The sequence below is a fragment of the Rhinolophus sinicus genome, linkage group LG03 (genome assembly GCF_036562045.2).
Source record: "Rhinolophus sinicus isolate RSC01 linkage group LG03, ASM3656204v1, whole genome shotgun sequence".
Classification (NCBI taxonomy): Eukaryota; Metazoa; Chordata; class Mammalia; order Chiroptera; family Rhinolophidae; genus Rhinolophus; species Rhinolophus sinicus.
This window is the reverse complement of record NC_133753.1, coordinates 61,155,105-61,171,924: the sequence shown is the minus strand read 5'-3', so window position 1 is coordinate 61,171,924 and position 16,820 is coordinate 61,155,105. Positions and strand designations below refer to the sequence as shown.

Sequence of the window (16,820 nt, the reverse complement as noted above, 5' to 3'; positions counted from 1 at the left end):
AAGACATTTATTATTTACTTGTGTCACCAATATAACATTACTGTTATAGGGTACTCTTTCACGGAACAATAATATATGCAAATATCTTTGTTTTTTTCAGGAATTTCCTCCCCTCGTAAAACCCATTTAAATAAACATCAAACTGTTCAGCTTACCAATAAATCGCATCAAGCAGAAGTTTGCTCCTCAAGATTATCAACCCCTTATCTCAAAATCCTTGCTTGTTGTGTCCACCAACCCTAAATAGTTATCCTTGTCCAGTCCTAATTGAGCCCTCACATTGGAAGACCTTCCTTAAATAAGATTTCAAAAACTCATAAATACCTCAACTTTGCCTTTTCCCCTCTAAGAGGTTACTGAGAACTCCCAAAGTTTGTGCTCTCCCTTATGTAGGTAAGAATAAATTCAGCTTTGTTTGATCAACAGGTTTTTTTGGTGATTTTTTGGTGGAACCCAAATAGTCACCTCTCAAAATGTAGTACCATAGGGAAAAAAAAACAACACACAAAAAAAACAGGGAGGGGGGAAATGGAGAAAAGGGATATGAAAATTAAAAGATCAATTCAGGAGATCTAACACGCAAATTATAGGAATTCCAAAAAGAACAGAGAAAATATCAAAGAAATATTCAAGAAAATTTCCTAGAACTGAAGGACATACATTTCTAGAATAGAAGGCATGATGGATCAAACGAGACATACCAAGGTCGAAACGGTAGCATTTCAGAAAAATTGAGACATACAGAAGACAGGGAAAAGTTCTTGGTTGCCTGTGGATTAAGGTAATTGCCACCAGGTGGTAGCAATGCCTCATCTGCTCTATTTCTAAGGTTTGTTTTCACATAAAATTTCTTCAAGTCTTTCTGAAGTGTTAGAAAGGGCTAGGCTGGGTTTGGATTCTTTCCATCTAGTCATGCTTTATCAGAGCTCTCACTCTGATTTTTTTTCCTAAGAGTTTCTGCTAAAAGGTCACCATACAAAAAAAAAAAAAAAAAAAAAAGGTCACCATACAATCAGCCTGCAAGAAGAAAAAAGACCCCATTCTCATTGAAGATGGGCTCATGTGGCTCTGAGGGGGAAAAAAAAAGACTTTTAAGGGCTCTGAGCTATAATTGTTGGCTGTGGACATGACTTCCAGCATGCAGTGATTTTACGAAGCATTCATTCCTCCATTCTTACATGTTTTATCGATGCCTATTATATGGCAGGGGCCTGGAACACCCCAGTAAAAAAGTCAGACATGGTCTTTGTCTTCACGAAGCTCACATTCTGAGGGGAGAAATATCGACTAAACAAGTTAAATGACATATATATCTAAGGAATTTGATAGAGGGCAGGGTGGGAGTAAGCAGACCAGTTAGGAAGCTTTGCAATTGTCCAGGAGGGAGATAAAGAAGACTTGGATTAGGGCAATGCTAAGGGAAAGAGAAGTCGATGAATTCAAGATATACTGGAGGTGGAATTGACAGGACTTGGTCATTGTCTGGATCTGGGAGGTTACAGAGCAAATGCATTAACATCTCCCAGATTGAGCAAGTGGCTGGGTGGATGGGTTGCCATTTTCTTAGGTGGAGAAGATGCGGAGAGAAAGTAGTTTTGAGGAGGGGATGGTGGGTCGAATCAATAATTCAGTGAGGAACATTAATTAAAATGGGTCTTTCTCTCCAGGCATTTGGGATCTTGTGGATGTCACTGATCCAGGCTACGATGGGGTTTGCTCTGATCTGCTGCTCAGTGCAGTGGCTTTGTCTGACACATTTAGTTGAAACTGGCTCACATTTGGCATTGAGGTAAAAATTGCTGTTAACTCAGTCTCCTACAGAGCAATAGCAAAATCAGCTTACATTTGCAGTGTTTGTTCCTGAGGTGGCTATTTGAGAGTTAAAGAGAACAGGCCAAAGTTTTTCAGTGTTTTCATTTGTAAACTAGAAGTTGAGTCGTTTTGTGCTGTGTTACGCCCATAATCAGCAGTTACCTCAGTCACTGCTTCTTTGATTCACTCTTTGCACTCACTTGTTTGCACCTTTGGACTGTGCATTTTTGAAGGTAAGAATTGTATCTTTTAAATTTTATACTTTCATACGATTTAGGACAGAGCTTTATTGATGAGCAACACGAAGGAATGGCCTAGGAGAGTTTTAGCTCCCCCCACCAGTTTTCATAAACCACCTATTCCCCCTCCAGAATCATCATTCATATATACAAGAAAAAGGCTTATAAATTATAAATAAAACCACTTTTAGAAAACGTTATTTTTATTGTTGTTGTTGTATAACATGCAATCTAAGTAAACAGTGTGTTTACTACGCAGAAGCAGCACTAAGTTAGGACAAGTCTAGCTTCCCCTTCCCACCAGATTGCTACTCATAAGCATTTCCTATGCAAAAAATCTGACAGAGTGTCCGAGTGTCATGGCTCAACAACTGTTGTTAAAGAACGGGAGCCGATGCCTGACAAAGGAGGTAGCATTCCTCTGACAGCTGTCTCCTACTCCTTGTCTTTCCTTCTCCTCCTCCTGGTAAGTTGTTTTTGTGTCGTGCTCTGTATTCTGGATTTTCAGAGGCTGTGTTCTTATTTATCTTTACATGTGTGATTCTTGTTTTTCTGATCCAACATTTATTATGTAATAAACTCCTTGGGAAAATGATATGTCTAAAGTCCCACGAAAAGTCTGCCTTGAACCTTTGCCTGAAATGGTAATTAAGGAAAAAGTCAGGCTGCCATCCGGAAGCCAGACTCTGTTGTAAGTTCTTTCAGAGCAATGTGGATATGGGATATTTAAACAAACTCAAATTCTGGGAAGCTTTTTATGTAGCAAGTTTTGGTTCAAAGCATTTGGGGCAGATAGTTTGAAAACATCATACAACATTTACACCTCAGTCTAAATAATAAAATGTGTAAAATAGTTTTCCTATATATTATTTTCTGCCAATTCAGAGGACTCTTCTTAGTTCCAGGTTTTTCTTGTAAAAATGATAACTGTTTGATGGACAGTATAATCAGTCGAAGGAACAAAATAAAAGGTCTAAATATTTTTTAAAAAGAGGTGGCAAAATTATAATTATGTGCAGATGACATTATAATACACATGGAAAACCTAAGGGAATCAACTTAAAAGTTATTAGAAATAATGGGAGCATTCAATAAAATAGCCATTACAAAATGTATAAAAATCAATAGTATTGTTATATTCCAACCAAAACCGGTTCAAAATATCATAGGTAATATTATTACAATCTCGAGTCAAAACAGCAATAACAGCAAATCCCAACAGAAAGTAGAATATAAAGAAAAATATAAAACTTAACAGATGTATAAAGGCTTGATCAAAAGATGTCATACTATAATACTGTATTCTATATCCATTTTTCATGCATTGATCTATGGATTCAATGAAATTTCAACAAAAACGATAGACAAAAACTATAACACTTTTTTTTGTAACATGACCTGATCTTCAGTTCAACTGATAAAGTGATTACGTGAAATTGCTCATGAAAGGAAGGAAAAAAGAGTGAGTTATAAAGGAAGACTTTATAGTAGCCAGCCTCCAAGATGGACCTTAGCTGTATACTACAAAATTTAAAAAGTATACTTAAAGCGCCAACTAGTCAAAGGCCAGTTGTGAGATTCATTGCAACATTTTATAAAATGTATTCCTTTCTCCCACACCTCCTCAAAATTTATTCCTTCAAAGAACTGATAACTCAGTACAATTGGATCCCAAGTGATAATAAATGCTGTCTAAAATGACTTTAAACAATTCAAGAGAGCCAGTACCAAAAGATTACATGGAAATGAAATGTGGCACTTACAATACTATCTTCTGGAAGAACAGAACTCTTCAAAGTGTGAGCACTAAAACAGTGGTGGTTTAAACAAGTAGATTATCAATGGCAAATGTATCCATCAGAGGCCTGTCGGCAAAGATACACAGTGATTAAGTGGCCTGCATACACCTTAAGCTTTTCTTCTAAATATTAAATATAGGACACAATCTATTTTTAAACATTCTGTTAGGTATTTTTGATGGTTTATGAATTACCTGTAGGAAGCCCCTACAGGAGGGACTGGAGGAGAGAGGTTGGAGGTTGAATTGGTCACCAACGGCCAATGATTTAACAATCATGCCTGTGTAACGAAGTCTTCATAAAAACCCAAAAGGACAGGGTTCAGAGAGCTGCCAGGTTGGTGAACACACAGAGGTGCTGCGGGAGTGGTGTGCCCACGCAGGGCACGGAAGTTCCGCCTTCCCACATGCCTTGCCCTGTGCATCTCTTCCATCTGGATGTTCGTCTGTATCCTTTACCACATCCATTTAGAATAAACCAGTAAACATAAGTAAATGTTTCCTGGAGTTCTGTGAGTCACTTTAGCAAATTAATCAAATCCAAAGGGGTGGGAGATTATGGGAACCTGATTTATAGCCGATCGGTCAGAAGTACAGGTAACAACCTGGATTTGCGACTAGCACCTGAAGTCCAAGGAGGGGACTATGGGACCTCCCCAAACTATAGCTGTTTGGTCAGAATCACAGCTATTAACCTGGCCTTGCAATTGGCTTCTAAAGTGGAGGATGGTCTTGTGGAATTGAGCCCTTTACCTTTGGAATCTGTTGCTATCTCCATCCAGGTAGTGCCAGAATTGAGTTGAATCATAGGACATCCAGTTGGTGTCCCAAGCATTGCTTGGTGGTGGTGGTGGTGGTGGTGGTGGTGGTGGTGTGTGTGTGTGTGTGTGTGTGTGTGTAAAACTTCCACACACTCAGAACCCTTTTACTTCTTTAGAAAAAGTCCCTGCAGGTATGCTCCAGTAACTCTTGAAATATGTCCGATGAATTTTTAGTCTCTCTTACAAATATTCATTCTGTGTTGGTGGGTTAAGATGGTACCCTTATCTCATGCCTGGTTTTTGTCTCTTTTGTGCTGGATTTGATTTTATTTGTGTCTCAGAGTACCTGATTTGCTTCAACCTGAACTCTGTGCCTCTTAGGACATTCCTGATACAGTCCCCTATCAGCATAGCCTCCCAGAAACCCTTCATTGGTATGGTTGCTTGTTCAGGAGGGAAGTTAAACACATAGCCAAATTGTTTCCAAATTGTTGACCAATATATTCCTGAAGTTCAGCATTAGTGAATATCTAGTAGAGTAGATTTTATAATAACTTACACATAACTAATAGCATAGATCACATCTTAAGTTGGAAAGCTTTTCTAGTATAGACTAGCTTCAAAAATTTTGTTTACTATTCCCGACAAGGTGTCTGAAATCATGGCATAGTTGAGCATTCGGCGTTCTACACATACACAGAAACTGGTTTGGCCAGTTAGACTAAATTAGCTCATCCTAATTGCTTACTTTTTCAATAAAATAAATATTTAATGACTAGATTTATTATATCAAGCAACCATAAAGCTGTTGTAATAGAACAATCCCAAATTGATTGGCTACTATGTTTCATGTATTACTCTAGAATGTTCATATTATTCATATGAATAAGACATTACAAGTTTCTTTAAATTTATGACTTATGAGCATAAATTGCTTTGCAAAAAAAAGCATAAATATTTTCATTGGAATTATTTAACTCATGCTTCCTTTGCTGAGATTTTTAGCCTTTCACATGTGCTCTTGGAGTTTTTTTAATCAGCCTCCGTTCTAGTTATCTATTGCTGCATAACAAACCACCTCCAAACTAAGCAATGTGAAAACAACAACAGTTCCTTTATTCTCACAGAATTCAGATAGGACATGATGGAAATGTTTTGTTTCTGCTCCACCATGTCCATAGCCTTAGCCAGGAAGACTCAGTGCTGAGTGGTGACTTGGAGGCTAGACACTGGAATCGTCTGGAAGCTTCTTCACTCATGCTGGCACCCGGGCTGGGATGACAAGAAGGCTGGGCTCAGCAGGGGCTGTTGCCCAGGGCACCGAATGGTACCTCTCTCTCTGGCCTGGGCTTCCCACAGGGTGATGGCTAAGGAAGTTCCGAGAGGGAGCTTCCTGAGAGTGTGTTCCAGGAGCCCCAGCTGGAAGCTGTGGGGCCTTTTATGATCTAGTCTCAGAAATCACACAGCGTCACTTCTTCCATACTCTTTTGCAGGGATCAGTAAACTATGGCCTCATGCCAAACCCAGCCTGCCACTGTCTTTGTAAATAAAACGTTAATGGAACACAGCCATGTCCATTTGAATCATCAAGGCTGCTTTCGTGCTATGATGCCGAGTTGAGTATTTGTCACAGAGAACATATGGTCTGCAAAGCCTGAAATATTTACTATTTGGCTCTACAGAAAAGGTTTGCTGAGCTCTGCTCTGTTGATTAGAGCAAGCACAAGCTTAGTGTCAAGGGGAGGGAATAGACCCCAGTCTTGGAGGGAGGTGTGTCAAAGAAGGTGTGGCCATTAAAAAAAATCACCTTAGCACCTGTCTGCTTCTCAGATTTTAATCCTTGTGTGGTCTTTAATTTTGTAAGCTCCTTAGAGTAGTGCTTCCAACTGTTTGAATGTATATGAAAGTTCTGATAAAAGAAAGTTAAAAAGTGGGAGTCAACTATATTACCTCAAGTTTTATTCTTTTGAATAAACACACGAGTGCCCATGAGTCAACTCCTGTAGGTAAATAGTTGACTGGTCATTCTTTCAAAGAAAGGTTAGAAAGGTTAACCCAAAGGTCAACCCATGTTCACAGAGTTAATGCCAGGAGCAATTAAGACCTTTAGTTCCGAGAGAGAGAGAGAGAGAGAGAGAGAGAGAGAACAATTGTCTAAGTAAGCCTCACTTGGTCAATAAATTTCCTTTTAGAAATCATTACTTATTTATGAATACTTAAATATGCTATATTGGTACCATTTTAATTAAACCCCCAATTTCCTGATCTAAAGAATGAGCGGTTTGGATCCTTAGTGGTTCTCAACCCTGGCTGCATATTTAAACCATAGAGAGCTCAGGCCCCTATTCTAGATAATTAAATCAGAACGTCTGGAGCTGGGGCTCCCACAAGTTTTAAAAGCGCCTCAGATAATTTTAATATATAGCCAGGGCAGAGAAATGTGTGATTAGGTGATTTTAGGTTCCTTTACAGGTGATAAAATTCTCTTGTTCTGTGATTATAAAGGAGATACGAAAATGGAAAGTTTTCCCATATTTTTTGCTTGTGCTGCTGAGAAAATGATTTGAATTGAAAGTTGTATGTTTTAATATGATAACCAGCATGATTTCAATATCACAATCATTTGGACTAGGTGATTTAGCATGGACCTAACTCCAACATTTTGACTTTCACATATCTTTTCACCTACTGATCATCTCTGTCATTTCACACTATTCATTTATTGAAGCAGACTTTGTATTTTTTTGGTTGTTAATGAACATGACACCCCTTTTCAGAATGATATTCACACACATCAGCAAATATGTACTGACATAGTGTTTCTCAAACGTAAGTGTGCGCATGAATCACTTGGGAAATCTTGCTAAAATGTAGATTCTGATTCAACAAATCTGGGGTGAGAAACTGGCCCACAGTCTGCATTTCTTACAAGCTCTCAAATGATACCCAGACTATCCATCCACCACCCATGCACTATACCTTGAATAGCAAGGTATAAACATACCCATCCAAACTGGCTAATTTTACTCAGAACTGCAAGTTCAGCCTCAGAACTGATGGAGAAAAAGAATGAGGTCACAGGAAAAAGAGAAGGGGTGCTAGAGTAATTTAAAATTTTACTATACTAAGCATAATGGCAACTCTTTTTATTTTTTTAAAGAAATAACCCACTGAGAAAACTATACAACTGTTTCTGGTTCTACCCACTGGTTTTGCCAATAATTATTTTCTTCAGCTGTGTGATAGCTGTCCTTTATAATACGGACCTCCTGCAGTGGCTAGTCCTGAAGGTAAGTTTAGCAGCTCAGAGCTCATTTCATTAGAGACAGAATGGTGTAGGGTCACATGCATTGGACTGGATGTTGGAAGACCTGGATTCTTGTCTTTTTCACCTTGGATCGTGTGACCTCGAGCAGGTCAGTTAATCTCATTGAGCCTCAGTTTTGTCTTTAAATCTAGGCTAATAATCCCTATCTACCATACAGGGGATTTACAATAGAGGAATAACTATATTAATTTAGAAAAATACTAATTCAGCTTCTGTGGTTGGATAAAAATTCTATATGATGAGACAGTTAAGTTTATAAAGGACCCCAGGGTGATCATCTGCGAGTGGAAAATTGAGTTATCTCTATGTGTTAGTAGCAATGAAGCCGTTTTCCCTGAGCTCGTTCAAGCAGCCATCTCTGCACTGGGGAAGGACCTCGGGGTGGAACCCGATGTAAAGTAAATTCCAGGGAGATTGACTGAAACCAAAGCAAACGAGTTCCCAGACCAGTAAACTGACCCATATTGTACCAGTGTATAGTTCTGGGGATTCATTTAAATAGAAAGGAGAATACATTTTTATTGTGTTTATTTTGCCATCTTTCTTGCAGGTTGCTTTGGACACATCAGCCACGGAAACACTATAGCAGGAAACAACTGTGGGTGAGGTAAGTAGTATATCTCTTTTTCATTAGGTGACTGCTGATATTTGCATAAACACATTTCAGAGTCCCCAAAGCTCTGCTGGGTAAAGAAGGGTTTTCAATGATTTTCTTGTAAGAACTTTCCACAATAATAGAAGCTCCTTCTTACTGTTCATTTCACTTGAGGCCTTCCTGACTACCTAATTCTCCAAATTCAGGTTCCCACTCTAAAATAACTTCCTACTTCCCCTTCTGGAGTTGTTTCATGAGAAGAGTATCGAGTGTTTAATTTGTGGCTACCCACATCTCCATCTTGATTATCTTCCTTGTTTGTAGGCAGACACTTCTACAAATTTGTCCATACATCGCAGACTGTTGCTCTCTAAAATCTGTACCTTAATGACTAGTGACATTGCAAGAATTGTGATGTGTATCTACACGTCTTTTGTTAAGCCTTTGGCAAAAGCCAGAGCCCCACACACTGATCCACTGAGGAAATGCAAGCTTTTAATATTGCCTATTAGACATGTAATATGGTTATTTATTTGAGTATTGGATCTGGAATATGTATGTAGGCATTTCTTTACTAGTTTTAATAAGCACTTTGGTCCTTTAGGGAAGACTAAGGTAAAAGAATGAGAACCCCAAGGGAATTTTCCATTGAATACTTAGAACACAAATATCCTAAATATGGCATTCTTTTGGTCCAGTCTAATTTATCCTTGGGAACATTGCCTGAATATCAATAACTATTTTCCTTTTTTATAACATAAATAGTTTTTAATCCCTTCTTATAAATTTTCAATTATAGTTGGCAGTCAATATTATTTTATATTAATTTCAGGTGTACAGCACAGTGGTTAGATATTTATATAATTTAGGAGGTGATCCTCCTGACTAGTCTAGTACCCATCTGGCACTTATGAAAAAAATAAGTATAGCGAGACCACCTCATGAAACTCCATGGCTGGCAATGCTATTTATCAGCATAAAACTGGCATGACATGAATCCACTTCCTCCCTCCCTCCTTCCCTCCTTTACTTTGTATAACTATATAACATCTTTGGAGTACCTACTAAGTGTGAGCTGGCAAGGAGGACTCGGACATTAATTTTTAAAAATTGGCCCTGACTTCAGGAAGTTTACAAAAAAGATACAACCTGTGCATAAAAATTACAATACAAATTGCAATGTGGTATGTTCTATGTCAGTACTTCTTTTAAAATGGTCTGAGACCACCTGCTAAATCAGAATCTCTGGTCATAGGGTTCAAGAATCTGCATTTTAGCAAGTCTCCTAGGTGGTTCTCATGCATATTAAAGTGTTTTATATGTTTAAACATTTTCTGGGATAATATAAGAAGAAAGGTGTCAGTTCCAGCATAAAGGAATTAGAAAAAAATAGAGAAGAAAGTCAGGAAAATTTTATGACTTTGTCTGATTTAAGTGACGAGGAAGAGAGAATATATTCTTGCCTTCATAGTTGATTTTTAGCATGTCATTGCATTGCAGATTAATCACTTTAGATTGAAAATTAGGTAGAAACTCCAAAGTTGCACAGTTATATGGATTTTGAAATGGAAATTCCTTTGTACTTACATCAAGTTTAAAAAGCTGCTGGAACTGTAGTTCAAGCTCAGAAAACATATCTGTGTATAAAGCAGTTTGATATGACTTGGGATTGAAACAGCATTTGTTGTCATCGAAAGGACTTGACCATGTTATGAGTTTTGCACATAAGCACTGTTTTTGCCCTGTAATTTTAGGTTGAATTTATTAAGAAACAGTATCAATTTATTTAGTGTTAGATAATAGTAGTTGAAGGCAGTTCTCCTTCAGAAAAATTTCAGTCTCAGCCTGAGCCCAAAAAATTTCAATCAAAACTTTACCATTGCTAAGACGTTGAACTGCTTTGTGGGAGGGCAAATTGGAATATTCATACAATTCTTCAGTCATTTTAAACTCAGCATTGACGCCTAGAATAATCAATAACTGAACAGTATCAGTTAACATCTGTTGACCCATCAAGAGCTAAGGAAAACCACTCAAAATAATTCGCTTTTTGCTTAATTGATGTTCCAATGTCCTCAACTCTTAGAGCAACTCTTCACACCAAAGGGCTAATAGTTTTTAACAAGTTTAGGATTTTCTTTTTCTTTCTTTCTTTTTTTTTAGTTTCAGGTGTACAAAACAACATAATAATTAGACATTTACACCCCTCACAAAGTGATAACCCCAATAACTCTACTACCCACAGGTTTGTTTTCTCTGGACGTGTTTCTTCAGCTACTGCAATTAGACATGATTTAATTAAATCACAATCAGTCAGTAGCTGTCTTTGCTTGGCTAACAAATGAGCCAGTAGAAAACTTACTTTAATTGAAGCCTTATTGCCATTATTTTATTTTTGTGAATAAGTTTTGCTGTGATGAGATGTCCCATTTTACATTTTTCTAAGTTTTCTGACCATTTCGCTCCTGTGAGCTGGGAATATTGTGACCAGTGCTTAGTTTGGTAATGTCAGCATATATTGTATTTTTTTTAGCACAGCTATATAATGTTACTGTACAATAAACACAATGGTTTGCCATCTAATTTGATCAAAATAATCGACTCTCCACTGTGCCTTAGAAGCATGATGTTTGAAGTCCACTTTTCTGGTTTTGACATGATAGGTACACATAAAAAAAAATACCACAGACACCGTGATACATAAGGCACTTGAAACACTGTCAAGTTATAACTGTTAAGAGTGTGATTCACAGTGGCAAGCATTGGTGTGAAGCAATGATAGCACCACATAAAGTCTGTGACGCAACTACTCAATTCTGCCATTCCGGCACAAAAGCAACCATAGACAACATGTAAACGTATAAACATGTCTGTATCCCAGTAAAACCTTATCTATGAACACTGAAATATAAATTCTATACAATCTTCATGTGTCATGAAATATACTTCTTTGGATTTTTTTTAAATTAAAGAATGCATAAACCAGTTTTAGCCCACAGGATGTTAAAAACAGGTGGCAGTTCAGATTTGGCTTTCAGGCCATAATTTGCTGAACCCTACCCTAGAGGATGAACCAAGGGAAGAACGTTCCAAGAGAAAGTCTAGAAAGTGGCCACTGGGACTCTGGAGTTCTTTGTTGATGTTTCAGACAATGTTGTGGGGAAACTTCTGGTATAAGTGGATTGAAGTAGATGGTAAGAAAATAGATATAGGAAATATAAGCAAACCTTTCATGAAATTTCACTCTGAAAATAGGGGTGTGAGAAATGAGAGGTAGCTCGGGAATTACGTGATTGGAGAGAGAAAGTTTTGTTCAAATAGGAGAGACTTGAGCATGAGCACTTAACCTTTATTTTCTCTTTCTTTTTTAATATGGAAAATAATATCTATCTTGAAGTTTGTTAGAAAGGTCAAATGAGATAAAGCATGTTTTGTACCTAGGATGATGCCTAGCATATGGTAGTTTCCCACTAATAGGTATTAACATTCATATATGTTCACTGCTTTTTTGTAAAAGCAACAGAGTTCATGCTTCCCATGGTATTTTGTTATTAGGTTTTTAAAGTATCTTATTTAAAATCAAGATTGTACTCTTATTGGAGTGTTTTGAAAATTAGTGACTAAATCGGAAGGTAATAGATTGGTCAAGATTTTTTTACTGAAAATTTTGATTTTGTGATTTCCTCAGCTTTCCTCCTTCAGGACTGAGTTCTAATCTCTTTAGTTTGTCTTTGCATGTGTGCTACTTTGTTTCTTTCATTCGCTACATTTTTTCCTTTTTTTGAGCTACTTTTCACTTAGATCTTTTTCATTGTCTTTTTAAACCATAATACAATCATACAGATGATTGTACAAATGAATCATACAAATCATACACTGATTTATTAGTGGGTTTATTTTTATTTGTATTTTTTTTAGTGTAACCCTTTTTTTCTGTAAGTCATATGTGGCATTACCATATGATCTCGCAATTCCACTCCTGTACCCAAGAGAAATGAAAGCATGTGTCTATGCAAAAACTTGTACCCAAATGTCCATAGCAGCATTATTCATAATTGTCAAAATGTGGAAATAACTCACATGTTGGAAATAACCCACGAATAAAATGTGGAATATCCATACAATGGAATATTGTTGAGCCATAAAAGGAATGAAGTAGTGATGAGAGTTACAAAATAAATGAAACTTGAAAATATTTTGCTGTGTGAAAGAAGCCCGTAACAAAAGACTACATATTGTAGGATCCCATTTCTGTGAAATGTCCAGAATAGACAGATCTATAGAGACAGAAAGTAGATTAATGAAGGCCTAGGGCCTCGCTGAGAAATGGGGAGTGACTGCTAATGGGTATCGGGTTTCTTTGTGGAATGACACTATCGTCTGTGTCTCATAATTTGATATCGGGAGTCCCTGTGCATATGTTTCTGTTGAATGTTGTTTTGCTGAAGAGGTCTTTTCTCCTCTTGCATCTGTCTATCTTTGGTAGTGTAGGATTTGTACATAAAACTTTAGTTTTAGAAATAATTTGAAGTCTAGATGGATGTTATCTTTCTTCAAAGAATTTTGATTTTTCAGGCACCTGGGAGTATCCACAGTGAGGTATCATCTTCATCCAATTTCAGGCTAGAGATTTTTCTGGGCTATCCAGATGATTTGAAGCTGGGCTGCAGAGAGTGTAGGGGATGATTTACTTCCACTTCACCTTAAAGCTTGTGTGCAGTGGTGTCCTACACAGCCCTATTGGAGCCCGAGGCAAAAGAAACACCAGCACTACTGATCCTGTCTTTAAAATGCAGTATTTTGTTCATCATGGGTTTTTCGTTAATTTTATTAACTAACTTTAATTAGTAAGACTGCATTAAAGCATTCTTTATCTGGATTACTGAGGGTTTTGGACCCCCTCAATTTTGTGCCCAAGGTGAGTACTTCACTTACCTTGCCCTACTCCCAGCCTTGGTATTTTTACAGCTGCTTTGGGTTTTTACATCCTGAGTTTGATGAGACAAAGCTGTGGGTTCCCAACTTCCTATAAAATCTCATAGAGATTTTGGGGGCCCTCTCAATTTCCTGATTTATCATGCTACTTAGAATTAACCATCTAAAGACTTCCACATAATTAGTGACTGAAGTGAATTAATCATTTATCTTGACTTTTCCTGGAAACTGCCCTGAAGTGATAGTAGCAGAATAACAAGGTAAAAATCCGTAAGGACTAAGGGAAGGGAAGAAAGAAAACAGTAAGAGCTGTCCACAAATTTTTGGAGGATAAGACAGCTAGCGGAGTGGTATCTGATCTAGATAGCAAGGTATAGGACGCAGAAACCTGCTATCTGCAGAGACAGATAATGAGAAGTGAGCCAGTTCACCCCACAGAATCCCACAGAAAATGTGTTGCTCTCATTATCAGTTGTCAGGGAGAGGAACAACAATTTGCCTTCATGTGTTATGGTCTACACTACGTATTTACTCTATCACCTCAAAGATACTTGAACTCCCCATGTATTGTCAGTCTGGTCAGGTGGGACCGAGATCTAGTACAACCAGGTAATATTCTAACACACTATATCGACATTATGATTCTCTCAGAAAATGAGGATCAAGCTAAAAGTTGACCTCACTAACATCATAAATCATCTGACTGATTAGGGATGACTGATTAACTCCAAAAATCCAGGGCCTTGCACAAACTGTACAACTTGTGTGGGTGGGGGATTGCATTAGCTGAAATGGAGCTTGGGCTTGGCTTCCCTGGACTCTTTGTTGTGAGGCAGGCGCTTTGGCTGTGGTGCACATCCTTACTTTAATGCTGTTGCTATATTGTGTCCTTTTCTGGCAACACACTGTAGATTTACAAGGATTGTCATTTTGGGTCCTGTGAGTCTTTAGCCATCAAACCTTATTTAACTATTACTGTTAGTGCCCTAAGTGATGGGAATCTGAGTATTTTTTATATTATTCTAATTTCACAAAGAACCTATGTATCCAAAAACATCTGAAGTAGTGTCTTTTTACATTCTCTTGAACTATTGGATGGTATTCCTATGAAGTTACGTTAACACACTATAGTGGTCAGATCCATGAGTTTTATTTTTGAAGGCTATTCTTGAAGGGAATATCTTGCTTTTTACTGGGAACTGGACTTGCCCTACAATGTCAGTCTTAGATACTTTTACAGTGGTACTTCGATTTTCTAATGTAATCCGTTCTGGAATACCATTGGAGTTCTCAAACGTTCGAAAACCGAGGTGCTGTTTCCCCACAGAAAGTAATGCAAAATGGATTAATCCATTCCAGACCTTTAAAATCAACTCCTAAAACTGCAAATTTAGCATGAATTTTATTATCTAATGATACCATAAATTCATAAATTTACAGTGTTCGTAAACCGAAATGTTTGTCAACGGAGACGTTCGAAAACCGAGGTACCACTGTATTTAAGTTCATTTTTTTCTAATTTTATTTAAAATTAAGTTCATCATGTGCATAGCTGTTTCCTCTAGACAGAGAATTACAAAGAGATTTGGTGTTCCCCAGGAAGAGTGATAATCTGAAGTTGTTGGCGTGTTCTCTGGACACCTGACATCTGTAGCAGCAGATGGTGGGCTTTCTGTCTGCTACAGGGCACAGAGAAGCAATTGGGTTTCAGGAGTGGGGGATGATGGATAGAAAAGAAAACTAATAGCAGCTGTGTGGTGGCCACTAGGCTGCTTTTGTTTTCCTCCAAAACTTTGACAAAAAAGAATACCTAAGAGTAGTGTCATAGGATCTAAAAATAGAGACTTTATTAAAATCATTCAATTGAGCCATCTTAGTTGAAATAATTGTCTTGTTAAATAACAATGCAAAAGGCTAACAGAAGGGACAAGATGAGATGAGGAAGAGGGAAGAATCCAGGATGTCTTGGCCAAGAGTCAATGGTGATATTGTGTTGAGCCTGCAATGCCTTTGCACAGCCAGACAATGTCCACAGAGAGTTGGGAACAGGACCTGGAGCTTAGGATAAGATCAAGTCTAGAAGGGCTAGGCATATGGCCTCTCCTTCCACGTGGCCTGTGAGTTCTTAGTGGATACGAGGGAGGGGAAGACCTATGCGTAGATGTGACCACCCAGTGGATCTAGGAGAGGAGAAAAGGCCCAATGACAGGATCCTGTGGACAGCTACCTCTTAAGGGCAGGAAGACAATCCAATGAAGGAGTTTGAAAATTAAGAAGCGATGGGAGAAAGTGATATCACAGAAACCCAAAAGAGGAAAGACATTCAAAGGAATGATCAGTAAGGCCTGAATAGTATCCACTGGAAATGACATTTGAGAGGTCAGGTCCAAGTTATCATCAGTACTTTGCAGTGAGAAGGTAGAAATCAGATAGCAGGAGGCCGAGGAATAAATAAAAGGTGAAACAGTGGAGTTAGTAGATGTATTCTTTCAGAAAGCTTAGCTCTAAAGGAAAGTGAAGTTGCCAGAGGAATAGTTTTTGTTTGAACATTATTTTGAGCATGATTATTTGCTGAGGGAAAACACACACACATAGGCTGGAGTTATAAAAAATATGATAATTCATATAGCAATTTCCTGAAAGGGAAGAAAGATTAGAATCAAAGGACAGTAGTGTGGATTAGACCTGGTCTGACTGTTTTTCTGCCGGGGTGAGAGAAGTGTCTCTTTGTAGACGGTTGAGAATTAAAGGCAAGTGATGAGATGAAGTTCAGACTTTTCTCTTTAAAAGCTTAGCTAGTAAAAACAAGGAGAGAAAGAACTTTAACCAGAGAAGGCAAATGCAGATAAATCTCTATGGGATTGGAGCAGAAAAGCTGAGGGAACTGAAACCTGATGGCCTCTATTTTCTCTGTGAAAAATAAAATAATATTATCAGATAAGAGAACACAGTGAAGGTTTGGAATAGCCACTGAGAATGTGTAGGGGTGTATAACAGAATTTCCAAGTGGTATTTAGGTCTGGGACTATATACCCCACGTGTGCACCAATCCACGATTGTATAGATTTCTTAAGCAGGATTCAGTCCAAGTGTAGGTGTTTCTGTGGCAGACAAAAAAGGATACCAGGATACAAATGAGTTAAAGGTGTTGGCAAGGGCATGGTCAAAACCCTTGACTCACTTTCAAGTACATCTCCTCTGCCCTCCAGATTTTTCATGAGTCAAAACATTTAGTATCTTGAGAATGGAGACTCTTTTCTGAGGCCTAGGATGAATACCTTATATTCAGAAGACATTCAGATATTTTTGAATGAATAAATTAATAAATAAAATTTGATTTTGCTAAACATTT

At 37.8% G+C, this 16,820-nt stretch overlaps 1 long non-coding RNA gene across 1 annotated transcript in view; it reads left to right on the top strand.

The window, feature by feature from the left end:
* Positions 1–1,974: 1,974 nt before the first annotated feature.
* Positions 1,975–16,820, top strand: part of LOC141570592 (uncharacterized) — a 55,048-nt gene continuing 40,202 nt past the window's right edge. Inside the window, exons 1-3 of the long non-coding RNA XR_012494762.1 lie at positions 1,975–2,045; positions 2,397–2,517; positions 8,489–8,545. This is a non-coding gene — a long non-coding RNA (uncharacterized LOC141570592). The remainder of the gene's footprint in view (positions 2,046–2,396; positions 2,518–8,488; positions 8,546–16,820) is intronic.